Here is a 12,140-nt window from a genome sequence, read left to right as displayed (position 1 = left end):
GTGTTGGGCATGGTCATTTTACAATGAATCCACACCAGGATCATGTGTTTTCTATGAAAAAATAATACTTGGAGCATAAAAAATTTACAAAGATTTTTGACCGTTTTTTGAATGTTATCAAAACCCACCCATGTATCAGAATCTAGCACACTTCAAGAGCTGATTCTATAAAATTAAGTACATAGATCACATCTGTACGGTTAGAATTTAAAAATAAAACAAAAAAAACCGTGAAAAACTCATTTAGCATGTTTCATTTAGCAAGGACCCATTACTCTCTATATATATAATTGCTCTTATCTTAACTAAGTTGGAAATGGACAGCTCAATAAATCATGGTTGTAGTAGGTGTTTTTCTGCTTATTGAATCTGTCCAAGTGTTTATCTTTGCTTGTTTATCGGAGAACATGAGACCTATTGAGACATTTCAATAGGGAACCTAAATTTTTTTACTGTAAAGTTTTTGTGCAATGTGTGCCATTGATATTTTATTTATCTTTTAGAAAACCTGATGAAAATTATTTCTAATTTTTATATGTTTTATACTAAATAAATTTTAGAGATCACGTAACTGGGACTTCAGGGGCGCATGCATGAACTGACTTACCACCCCCGATTGGTCCGGTCAATTCCTAACTTGGTTAAGATAAATGAGATCTTTTGTCACCATGGATGGACAGAAACCGAATGCTTTTGAGGCGCAAACAATGTGAAAGAAAGAAAAGCAAAAGAAAGACTCTTACTTTATTTGGCACTCAATGGTGGATATCTCGCCACCCCACTCACCTACACCAGCACCTGAACAACCATTCAAATTAGCAGAAAATATCTTGCCAAGCTGAAAAATATATCACGCGTAATCTTCAAATATACAAATAAATCGGACCATCAATCCCTACAGAGAGAGATTAGTTACATACCATCAAAGATATGAACAAAGCTAAAGAGATGATTGATTACATACCATCAAAGATATGAACAAAGAGAGATGATTTGTCACATACCATCAAAGATACGAAGAGAGAGAGAGAGAGAGAGAGAGAGAGAGCTCAATGTTGGAAACAATCAACGTCTATCACATTACATCAGTGATCTTGAGAAAACAAATTCTACCATTTTTCAAAAGGAAAATCAAAAGGAAAGCTAAAAAAAGCCTGCAACTCTCACCAGATCTAACCGACAACAAACGATGGTCTCTCTGCAACTAGATATGGTATCTGCAACCTGCCTCAAAAAAACACCTCAAAACACCCTCCTAATAAATGAACCAATGAAGAAACACAAGCTTGAAGTCGCTAGAAATTAATTAATAATTCTTGAGACCCAACATAAGCTACAAAGAAAGGGTGGCAAAAATTTTATGTCCCTTATGAGGAGAAAGAGAAAGGTACCGTGACATACAATGGAAGCAAGCAAGAGGGTGACAAATATTTAAGAGTGAGGGGGAAGAGAAAGAGGAAAAAAAGTGCTTGATTGCGCGTGGGATGTCACTGGATGGATTAGAAGAAATTTGGACGGCGAGACTTAAACAATAACAACACTCTTTCTTTCTTTCTTTTTGTGTGTTGAAGATTTGGAAACGGACCCCGTTAGATGCACCGACCCTCGCTGACATGTCCCGTTATCAGCCCTCCGTTGAGGTGGGGCGGCCCTTGGATCTTGCCAACCAATCGCTTTCATTTGTCTCATGACTGAGATCTTGATATATTTTGTGGGGATTGTTTGGAGTGAGGTGCAATGATGGCAGGTGACTTCTTCTTTGATTGTTGTTATGCTTGGTTGCTTGAGTTGCTTTGTGATTGGCTTGGCTCCTAGCCGACCACCACCATCTTGTGTGGATACTCAAATCTTGATAAGGAATCGGTGTGCAGCTTTTTTTCAAGTGATTGTGACACTATAAACTAAATTCTCTGTTTTTTACTTTTTAGTTTGTCTTTAGTTGGTGCGAGATCATACCTGTTGCGAGTATAAAATAGGAGGAAGAGACGGTATCAGGTCGGAGGCAAATCAGTTCCACTCATTGCCTATGTCATCCTCATATCCTTGAGATTTCATTGATGCAAGTTGTTTTTGATCAAATTGGACTCTAAGGATGTGCTCTACATCATTAGTGAAGATCGACTTTGTACAGGATTTTTTGATAATTCACGTAACAGAAAATTTTGTAATTTAAAAATTCATTTTTTTCATTAAAAAGTTGTAATCCAAAGGCCAGTCTTACTAAACCGAACCCCACTGAATCCATTATAGGGTCAGATTTGATTAAAACAACTTGCATTATAAGATTTATGAGAGGTACCAAGACAGAAGGATGACATAAGAGATGAGTGAAGCAATTTTTTTTGTACTTTAGATGCCGTTCATCTACAAGATGAATGGCTCTGAAATTTTTTGTGGGACCCATTTGAGAGTTAAACTGTCCAACCATAGTGTCTGGGTTGTCATTCATCACATGGATGAACAGCGTTCAAGGCACCTCTGACATCACCCTCTCATGAAATAAAGCTCAAGTTCTTTGTCAACATGAGTATGACCCTTCCTGTCAACCTCTATAAGTTAGTTTCCATTACTCTCACTGTGAAATGTTGCTATAAAGACAAGTCCTAATATTCCATTTTAGACTCCAAAATTTTCATCTGTGGAAGGACTTGAAACTGTCTTGCTTAACTTCAATCCCCTGCCCCCCAAACACACATTATTTGTGAAAGATATTACACATTTTTGTACTTTAATATAAATTTTGCTAATCTATGTTGGGTTACCACTTGAAGAAAAGCAAATAATTTTGGTAATTTAGTCAAAAGAACTAAGTTATTAGGTTCTGTGGGAATGGGGAATGTTACACAAAATTGATGTTGACAGTTGATTCATATTTTGTGGCCTCATGATCTTGACTCTCAAATTTAACTAAAAATAAAAACAGATCAAATCTGAATCCAGATTTGGATTCAGATTTGCTGCTTAAGATTCAAATTCAAATTCAAATTTGGTCCTGCACTTAGGGAAGTAAACAGCTTGGGTTAAGGTCGGATGTCCCATCGAATCCAAATGTATTTACGGATTTGGCAGTCAAAGTCGGATCATATTAATAATTAGATCCAATCTATACATTGAGTTTGGCATCCGGATCTGAGTAAAATCCGAATCCTACTAAATTGTGAATCTGAATATATGCAAGTGTTAGAATTTAAGCTAGTCAGATCAAGATCTGTTTTCAGCTGATTGCACCATCTTTTTCCAAATCTGAATCCATATCCCATTAAGCTAGTAGATTTGATTAGGTCAGACTTAATAATGCCTAGATCCGAACTGAACCCGACCCGTTTTCAGCCCTATACTGCACCCCAAGTCCAACTAACAAACCCAAGCCAAGCCGAGCTGCTACAAAAGTGAAACAAAGCGAAAGAGTGAGGGCCACACCTTCATGCATTAATGAATCAAGAGACAAAAAGATGTATGGCATGCTTGGGCTTGTTAAAAAAGGGATCTAGCTTTGTGCTTGGTCCTAGTTGGTTAGTCACTGTCATTTGGGTCGGTTGGTGGGTCGGGCATGTCTTTGTTATCAGAACCATACCTATCATGCGTCCTGATTGCAATCCAATTTTATTATTGCCTCTTGTCTCCCCAAGTGAGAAAAAAAGAAGAAGAAAAAATAGGAAAAATTTGCTTTTGTGTACAACACACAAGCTTGCTTCTTGATAAGGGGGCCCCACACCCTCTTTACCAGCTTGACATTGAGACTTCTCCATATCTGGTCCCTTGCCTAGTCAGGGCTAGGTGACCAATGATGGCTGGACACATCATCCAACTAATGTGGGGCCCTCCCCTTCCTTCATTTGGCCGTTATTGTGAAAAGTACTTGGTTGTACCCCAGGTTAAGGGCCCCTGGTGTTTTGGACGTTCATGGTTTTGGTTGAAGCTAGGGTGCAAAGGGCGTAGGAAAATGGCGGGGTCCGAATCCGTATCCGCATTTTGTGCATCGGGTCCAAATCTTGTTTCTGAGTCCAGATGAGAACCGATGATGTAGGGTTGAGTCCTGATACAAATTCCAAAGTATACATGTTAATACTATATCCGGTAAAAGAAGACCAGGATGAAGGTTTTCACATGTAAAATATGTAAATGGATTGGATTGGATCCGATTCAAAACACTGATTCAAATCCAAAATGAATTAGAAAATAATCCAAGCATGCGAGTCTGGCTTTGGCCTGAATTCTCTTATTTGAAGAATACATATCCAGAATTAAAGTATCGGATTCAGATCGAAGGTCCGACCAAGCTCGATTCATTTGCACCCGTAGTTGAAGCCTTGGCCTGCATGCATGTATCCCTCTTTCAACACCAGACTTCCCTAGACCTGTGCCAATTAATCAGATTTACCTGCAATGTGGCCATTCTTTCTGTCAGGTAGATGTGTCAATGTGACCCGTACCAAATCCTATAGGGTTAGGATTTGGTGATAAAGAAGGAGGTCCAATTAGCAACCAGTTTGGATCCAAAAGATCCGATTAGTATATGGAGCTGGGTATGGTTTATAAAATTTCATATCAGACCTGAGTTTCAATTAAGACCCGTGATTTTTCAATATAAAAAGATAAAAATATATATATATTTTTTTATTGGGTATGAATAGTGTCTGGTTCATGTAATGCTTATAGGACCCAGGTAATGTTTTTATTATGGTAGACCTGATTGGACCCAGGTCAGGGGGTGCCTTGGATGTCATTTAAAATGAATGGCATCCGTCAAAAGGGTACACACAGATCTTTGTGGGCTGTCTATTTTAAGCCCCTCTGAAGCATTAAAAAAAAAGGGCCAGACCCATCTAAGAGATGGCATCCCTCCCATGATGATTTGGATTGTCAAGAGACTCATAGTCCATATCCAAATCCTGTGATCCGAACTCGCCCAAAACAAATGTTGTTCTACGCAGGAGACCCAGAAGAATCTAACGTCTCAGCTCAGTAAATCCAATGAGGACTCTCGTGGAAAGGTTGACAGAGGCAAGTCTGTTGAGAGAATCGAACCTTGACTGCCCGTCTAGCAGCCAAGGCCCCACCCCACTCCACCAACCCCCCTTGTTGCATTTGAGATTCAAAACTTTAGTAGCTCAAGGACATTCTAACACTTTGTTTTTTTTTTTTTTAAATAACACGGAGAATTCGCCCCCTGATTGGCGCTGGAATTAGACTGCCATACTAACAGTCAATGTCCCAGTAGCGTAACTTGGGTTCGAATTTGGAGTAGAGGGAAAAGCTCTTTAACCACAGCCTGTGGCCATGTGCGCAACCATCTAGGGTATTCTTACACTCGAATTTTGATTAGAAACAACTAAGAAATTGTCAAAAAAAAAAGAGGAAGAATGATGCCTCACAGGTTAAGCCATGGGTATATATATAGGGTAATGAAGGTTCTGGATTGTTCTAGAGCTGTAAATGAGTTTTAAAGACTGTTTTTTTCCAATGTTCTGATTCTCTAACAAAAATGACAATCATGCAGTTAATTAGCCTCAATAATGGGCTAAATGGTCATCTAGTCTGACTAACGTACTTTATAAGCCTTCAACGATCCTTGGTATTTTAAATGAGAAGGAAAAATCTCAGATGCTTCAAAGTTTGTCTCTCTTCATAATGAGACTATTCATCTTGAAAGCCTTTTTAAAGAGAAATAAAATTGGGCCAATTATATTAATATATATATATATATATATATATATATATATATATATATATATATATATATATATATATATATATTGAAACTTTTATAGAAATTCTTTCACTATTTTCTAAATATATTGACTAATAAAAGATCCTATGTGCCCACACCGCTCATCTAGTAGGGGTGACTTATGAATGTCACCAAGTTGATAAAAGTCACAAGTTTGAAACCCACAGGTCGCCCCCCTTGCTGCAAGGTCAAAGTTGGGCATTGAGCGGGGGACCTCAAGGGTTTTACCAATGGGAGGCCAGCCAATGTGCAGTGGGTGATGATGGTTGTCAAAGTGATAACACTACAACAGAGCAGTAGATTAGCGACGACCACCTTTCGTCGCTAATCCGTCGCTAATCCGTCGCTAACCATGTTAGCGACGGATTAGCGACAACGCGGCGACAGTATGCTTACGTCGCGAATATTTCGACGCTAACTGGCGACGGAATTATTCCGTCGCCAAGTCCGTCGCTAATTGCGACGGAATAACGAGCGCTATATTCCGTCGCCAATCCGCCGGTACTAAACGGCGACCACGGCGTGGCGACGGATTTAATTCCGTCGCTAAGCCGTCGCTAGATTAATATGAATAGCGACGGAATCATCCGTCGCTAATCCGTCGCAAAAACGAAAAAAAATCAAAAAAAATTTATTTAAAAATTAATTACGGAGAACTGTACAATTTATATTTCCTGTACAATTTATATTTCCTGTAAATAAAAAACAAACCACACAAAAAAATTCATATAACAAGTATCTATAATAATTAATCGTTCCACCTTAAAACTAAAAAGTTTAATTATTTACAATTCAACAATTACAATTAGGAAAAATAAAAAAAATAGAACTTCTTCAACACAGTCCTCTAATCATTGCCAAGATTTTGTGCGTCTTCTTGTTCATTGTCTTTATCTGTCCCTTCAGCTCCACTACCCTGATTATCGCTAGCAGCCTACACAAGAAAAGAACAGTCAGTATTGATAAACAAAATATAATGAAATAAATTACACACTATATGTGATTCTATCATGTGCTCATGTGTGATCTAAGGCAATAAAAAAACTCTATATGTGATTCTATCATGCTCATATGTGTGCTAAGGCAGTCAAAAAATTGAATATGTGATTATAGCATGTTCATATGTGTTCTAAGGCATATAAAAAAACTCTATATGTGATTCTACCATGCTCAGATGTGCTTTAAGGCAAGCAAAAAACTATATATGTGATTCGATCATGCTCGTATGTGTGCTAAGGCAGTAAAAAAATTGAATATGTGAATATAGCATGCTCATATGTGCTCTAAGGCAGGCAAAGCCAAAAATTTTATATGTGATTCTATCATAAATGATATATAACATGTTCATATGTGTTCTAAGGCAGTTAAAAAACTCTATATGTTATTATAGCATGTTCATATGTGTGCTAAGGCAGTCAAAAAACAGAATATGTGATTATAATATGCTCATATGTGTTCTTAGGCAGTAAAAAAACTGAATATGTGATTATAGCATGCTTATGTGTTCTAATGCAATAAAAAAAACTTTATATGTGATTCTATCATGCTCATATGTGCTCTAAGACAGACAAAAAGTTAAATATATATATATATATGTGATTCTATCATGCTCATATGTGTGCTAAGGCAGTAAAAAAATTGAATATGTGATTATAGCATGTTCATATGTGTTCTAAGGCATCTAGAAAAACTCTATATGTGATTCTACCATGCTCAGATGTGCTTTAAGATAGTAAAAAAAACTATATATGTGATTATACCTGAGAGGGACCTGGAATCGAAGATCCCCTATCCTGAACAGCGGCCTTGATCTCATTTCGGAGAAAGGGGGCGACGGTGTATTGGAAGTAGTTATTCAGTGATTCATTAATGATCTCGCGTACATCATCACCGGAAAGAATAGTCGGCTGCTTGGAGCTTATGTCGGCGCAAGAAGTTGGTGAGCCGTAACTGGAAGAACCAATAACTGGTGAAGTGTTCATATTACTCCCAAACCCGAACACGCGACCTTTTTTGGGTTCACCTGCTGCAGTCACCCATGCTGTAGGATCAAATGATGGATGCTGAGTAGCGTCTTCACCATATCGCTCTACCATTTGTTGCTCATATGCTTCCTACAAAATAATGTTTAAAGTATTCATTAATAATTAATGATAACATTATGATGACTTGCATATATATTGCAATGATTATTAATAGAATTAATACATACCGTTGTCGTTCTCGCCTTCTCTGATACGAAGACTCCCGTGGTCTTCCGTTTATGTGTTTCTACAAACACATCCTTATATGGTACACTGCCTCCTTTTTCTGCTTCCTGCGAAGTTAAATGACAAAAGATTTAGTACACAAATTTGCAACTATACTTATAAAATTAATATTATATATTGATGAGTTACCATTTTCTTTAGGTGGCTCCCAAATGTCTTAGATCCACCTGTGTGTAGATGGGCTTCGGGCATCTTCGATCGATTTTGTGAAGCCTTCGCAGAGCGATTTTTAAATGCATCTCCCGCCCACATATCGCACATTTCATCCCAGTAATCTCTCCTGATAGTAATAGGACCATGGCCCTTCCACAGTAATGGATCATCTACTACGCCAGATGCTTTTTTTGCTGCAGTCTTCATAGTGTGCAGCATGTCTGCAAATCGATTGGCAGCCACCTTCTGCCACACCTTCCTTGCATCATTTTCTTCCACCGTAGTTGCAAAGCGATTCGAAGCCTACAAATATTTTCAGAAAGTTAGTAGACATTGCTTAAATAAATTAAATATGAAACACATTAACTATGAGGAACAACTGTATACCATGAATGAGGACCACAATCTGTCTAATACCTCCTTTGGGTACTCTTTCCATTGAGCAACTGGTCCTGGTAGATGTTGAAGAAGTGAATTCCTAATCTCCCGTACTACTTCTTGTGGCTCAAACCTCGTGCTGCACATGAATTGTTACACAGTAAATATCAATATAAAATATTTAAAAGATATGCAATAATTGAAAACAAAATACTTACGGTCGATTATCGATATACACTATTCGAATGAGTCTTCTTGTGCCAGCCTGTGAAGACCCTGTTTCCTGTGTTGGCTGTTGACTTGTGCGATCAACTGGTGTAGGTGGGTCGTATACAGGCGCAACATCATCTGTAAAAAAATACACACCAAGTTCTCAGAATGTGCATTTGAACTAATCAAGCATCTAATTAGTTATATGATATACCTATCACAGGAGCCCGTGAAGATGAAGGTTGAGCCTGGCTACTACTGGATGAGCGACCACTATAACCTCCACGAACCATATTCTAACAAATAACATATGTCATACAATACATTCAAATAATTCACATCAAGTATTACAATGCATTCAAGTCATTCACATCAAGCATTGCAATGCATTCAAATAATTCAAATCATTGACATCAAGTATTGCACTAATTCAAATCATTCGTTAATTGCATAAATTATAATACATTCAGATAAATTACAATGCATTCGAATCATTCGTATCAAGTATTACAATACATTGAAATAAAATTTTTAATCATTCACACCAAGTATTGCAATACAACTCACATCAAGTATTACAATGCATTTAAATAGAGGTTTGTAGTATAAGATTTTTTTCACTAGCTTGAGAATTCTTCCTCGTCACTAGTTTGACTTTCTTCTTCTTCTTCTTCTTCTTCTTCTTCTTCTTCTTCTTCTTCTTCTTCTTCTTCTTCTTCTTCTTCTTCTTCTTCTTCATTGTTTGCCCATCCACTTGGTACATCATTTGGATCACATTCCTCTATGAATGTTTCATCAGCCAATGGAGATATGACATGCATATCATGCGCAACATCGTGACCATAAGCGAAGTCACAGACATCATCTGATTGATAGTAATCACTGTCTTCAGCTAACTCATCTTCTTGTAACTGATCATACTCGGGGTATAGTTTGGATTTCACCTTGCAAACTGCCCACCATTCATTTCTATCTGACTTTTTTATACTCGGATATGAAGTATAATAAACTTGTTGAGCTTGCGAGGCTAATATGAATGGTTCATATGTTCCAAACCTGGATTTATGATTCACCTCCACAATGCCTGAAGCTTTGTCGAGTCTTGTTGCAGTTGGATCAAACCAATGACACTTGAATACCGTAACCCTGTTATTCATGCCTAAGTAAGTCAACTCCATTATTTCCTCTATAACACCGTAGTAATCATGTTCATTTTCACCGTAGCTGCTACCCTTGACACACACGCCACTATTTATCGTTGATTTGTTTATACCGTAGTCTTTTGTATGGAATCGATAACCATTTACGATATACCCGTTGTAGCATTGCACAACTTTGGTCGGACCATTTTCTAAATCACATATTCCTTGATCTTTAACATCACCATGGCGAACCTACGCACAGACATAAACAATTATTGTGATCACGATCAATTAAGTAACTTAGTGTTGTTTATAAGTACAAAATTTATGTTAGCTTCTTTACCAACTGTTTCAACCACTCCACAAACTTAGTTTCACGTTCTTTTTGTACTTCTGCATTAGTGAGATGTGAAACTTTGCTTTGCAACTCCAGATCAAATCGTCTGCAAACCACAAATACTTATATTACCGAGCCATGTATCCACATATAGAACATAAAAGGATTTATAATTGAGTTGCATATACATATACTTACTCGATGTATGGGTCGATCGCTGAACAATTAAAAAGAATATAGATGTGTGCTGCATCTTGCTCTCGATCTGTCAATAGCCTTGATCGGCAACTACCAAATGCATGCCCAAGTCGTTGAAATATCGACAGCTTGTCAGCTACAGTTACTTGTTCTCCATCATCGTTACGGGGCGGGCATGTGTAACGTGTTGAAATATGAGGTTCGAAGTACATAGATGAGAAATTTGAAATCTCTTCTAAAGTGTACGCCTCACAAATAGAGCCTTCTACTCTTGCTTTATTACGAACCTTTTTTTTTAGGTCGAACATGCATCTGACAAGAATATACATTTCAAATTTTAAATATCTGTCATTAAAGAGACAAATATAAAAAAACATATACCTTTCAAATGGGTACATCCATCGATATTGCACAGGGCCACCAACCCTTAGTTCATATGGCAGATGTATGATCAAATGTTCCATAACATCGAAAAATGCTGGCGTAAATATCTTTTCTAACAGACAAACAGTGGTGATGACAGAGTCCTCGAGATTCTTTACATCTGATACAATGACCTCCGATGCGCACAATGTTCTGAAAAATCCGCTCAACTCAGACAATACCCCCCATATAGGTTTGTCTAACATATCATGGAATGCTAGGGGTATCAATCGTTGCATAAAGATATGACAATCATGGCTCTTCAACCCATATAACTGTCCATCGTCAATCTTCACAGCCCGAGCAATGTTAGAGACATATCCATCTGGAAATCTCAGTTGTCTCAACCATTGACATACATGTTTTATTTGATCAGGTCCGAGCACGTACTTCGCCTTTGGTTTCAGTACTTTGCCATTATACTCTTTGAGTTCCAATTCTGGTCTTTTACATATTAATTTTAAATCCATACGGGCCTTCGGATTATCCTTCGTTTTTCCTTTAATATTCATTACTGTATTGAACACATTATCAAACACATTTTTCTCTACATGCATCACATCCAAATTATGTCGTATCAATAGGGTCGGCCAATACGGTAGTTCCCAAAAAATAGATTTTTTCGTCCAATTGTGTTCCTTCCCAAATCCACGGAAGGGTGTAGGACTGCGGGCATCTGTTAATACATCTGGAAAGTATCGCAATCTTCTTAAAATCTCTATGCCAGACAATCTTGAGGATGGACCTTCCATTTCAGTTGTGCCTGCTGTAAATGCATTCTTTTGACGTCGGAACGGATGATCGCTGGGTAGAAATCGACGATGGCAATCAAACCAGCAAGGCTTCCTTCCATGCCTCAATCTAAAAGCTTTGGAATCCTCCATGCAGTACGGACAAGCCAACCTCCCATGTGTGCTCCAACCAGATAACATACCATATGCAGGGAAGTCACTGATTGTCCATAGAACAGCGGCCTTCATGTTGAAATTTTGTTTTTTGTGGGCATCATACGTGGTAACACCGTCATCCCACAGTACTTTTAATTCATCAATCAATGGCCTTAGATATACATCAAGATTTTGGCCAGGTGAGGTCGGACCAGGGATCAACAGAGACAAGAAAAGATTTGGACGTTTCATACACAAGCTTGGTGGAAGGTTGTATGGAGTTACAAATACTGGCCAGCATGAGTATGGAGTTGATCTACCCCCAAATGGATTAAATCCATCTGTACATAGACCGAGTCTAACATTTCGCACTTCCATTGCGAAGTTCTGATGAGTACGATCAAAGTGCTT

The sequence above is a fragment of the Nuphar pumila genome, chromosome 14 (genome assembly GCF_984573655.1).
Source record: "Nuphar pumila chromosome 14, dmNupPumi1.hap1.1, whole genome shotgun sequence".
Taxonomy (NCBI): Eukaryota; Viridiplantae; Streptophyta; class Magnoliopsida; order Nymphaeales; family Nymphaeaceae; genus Nuphar; species Nuphar pumila.
The sequence above is the reverse complement of the archived record's forward strand: the minus strand, read 5'-3'. Positions refer to the sequence as shown.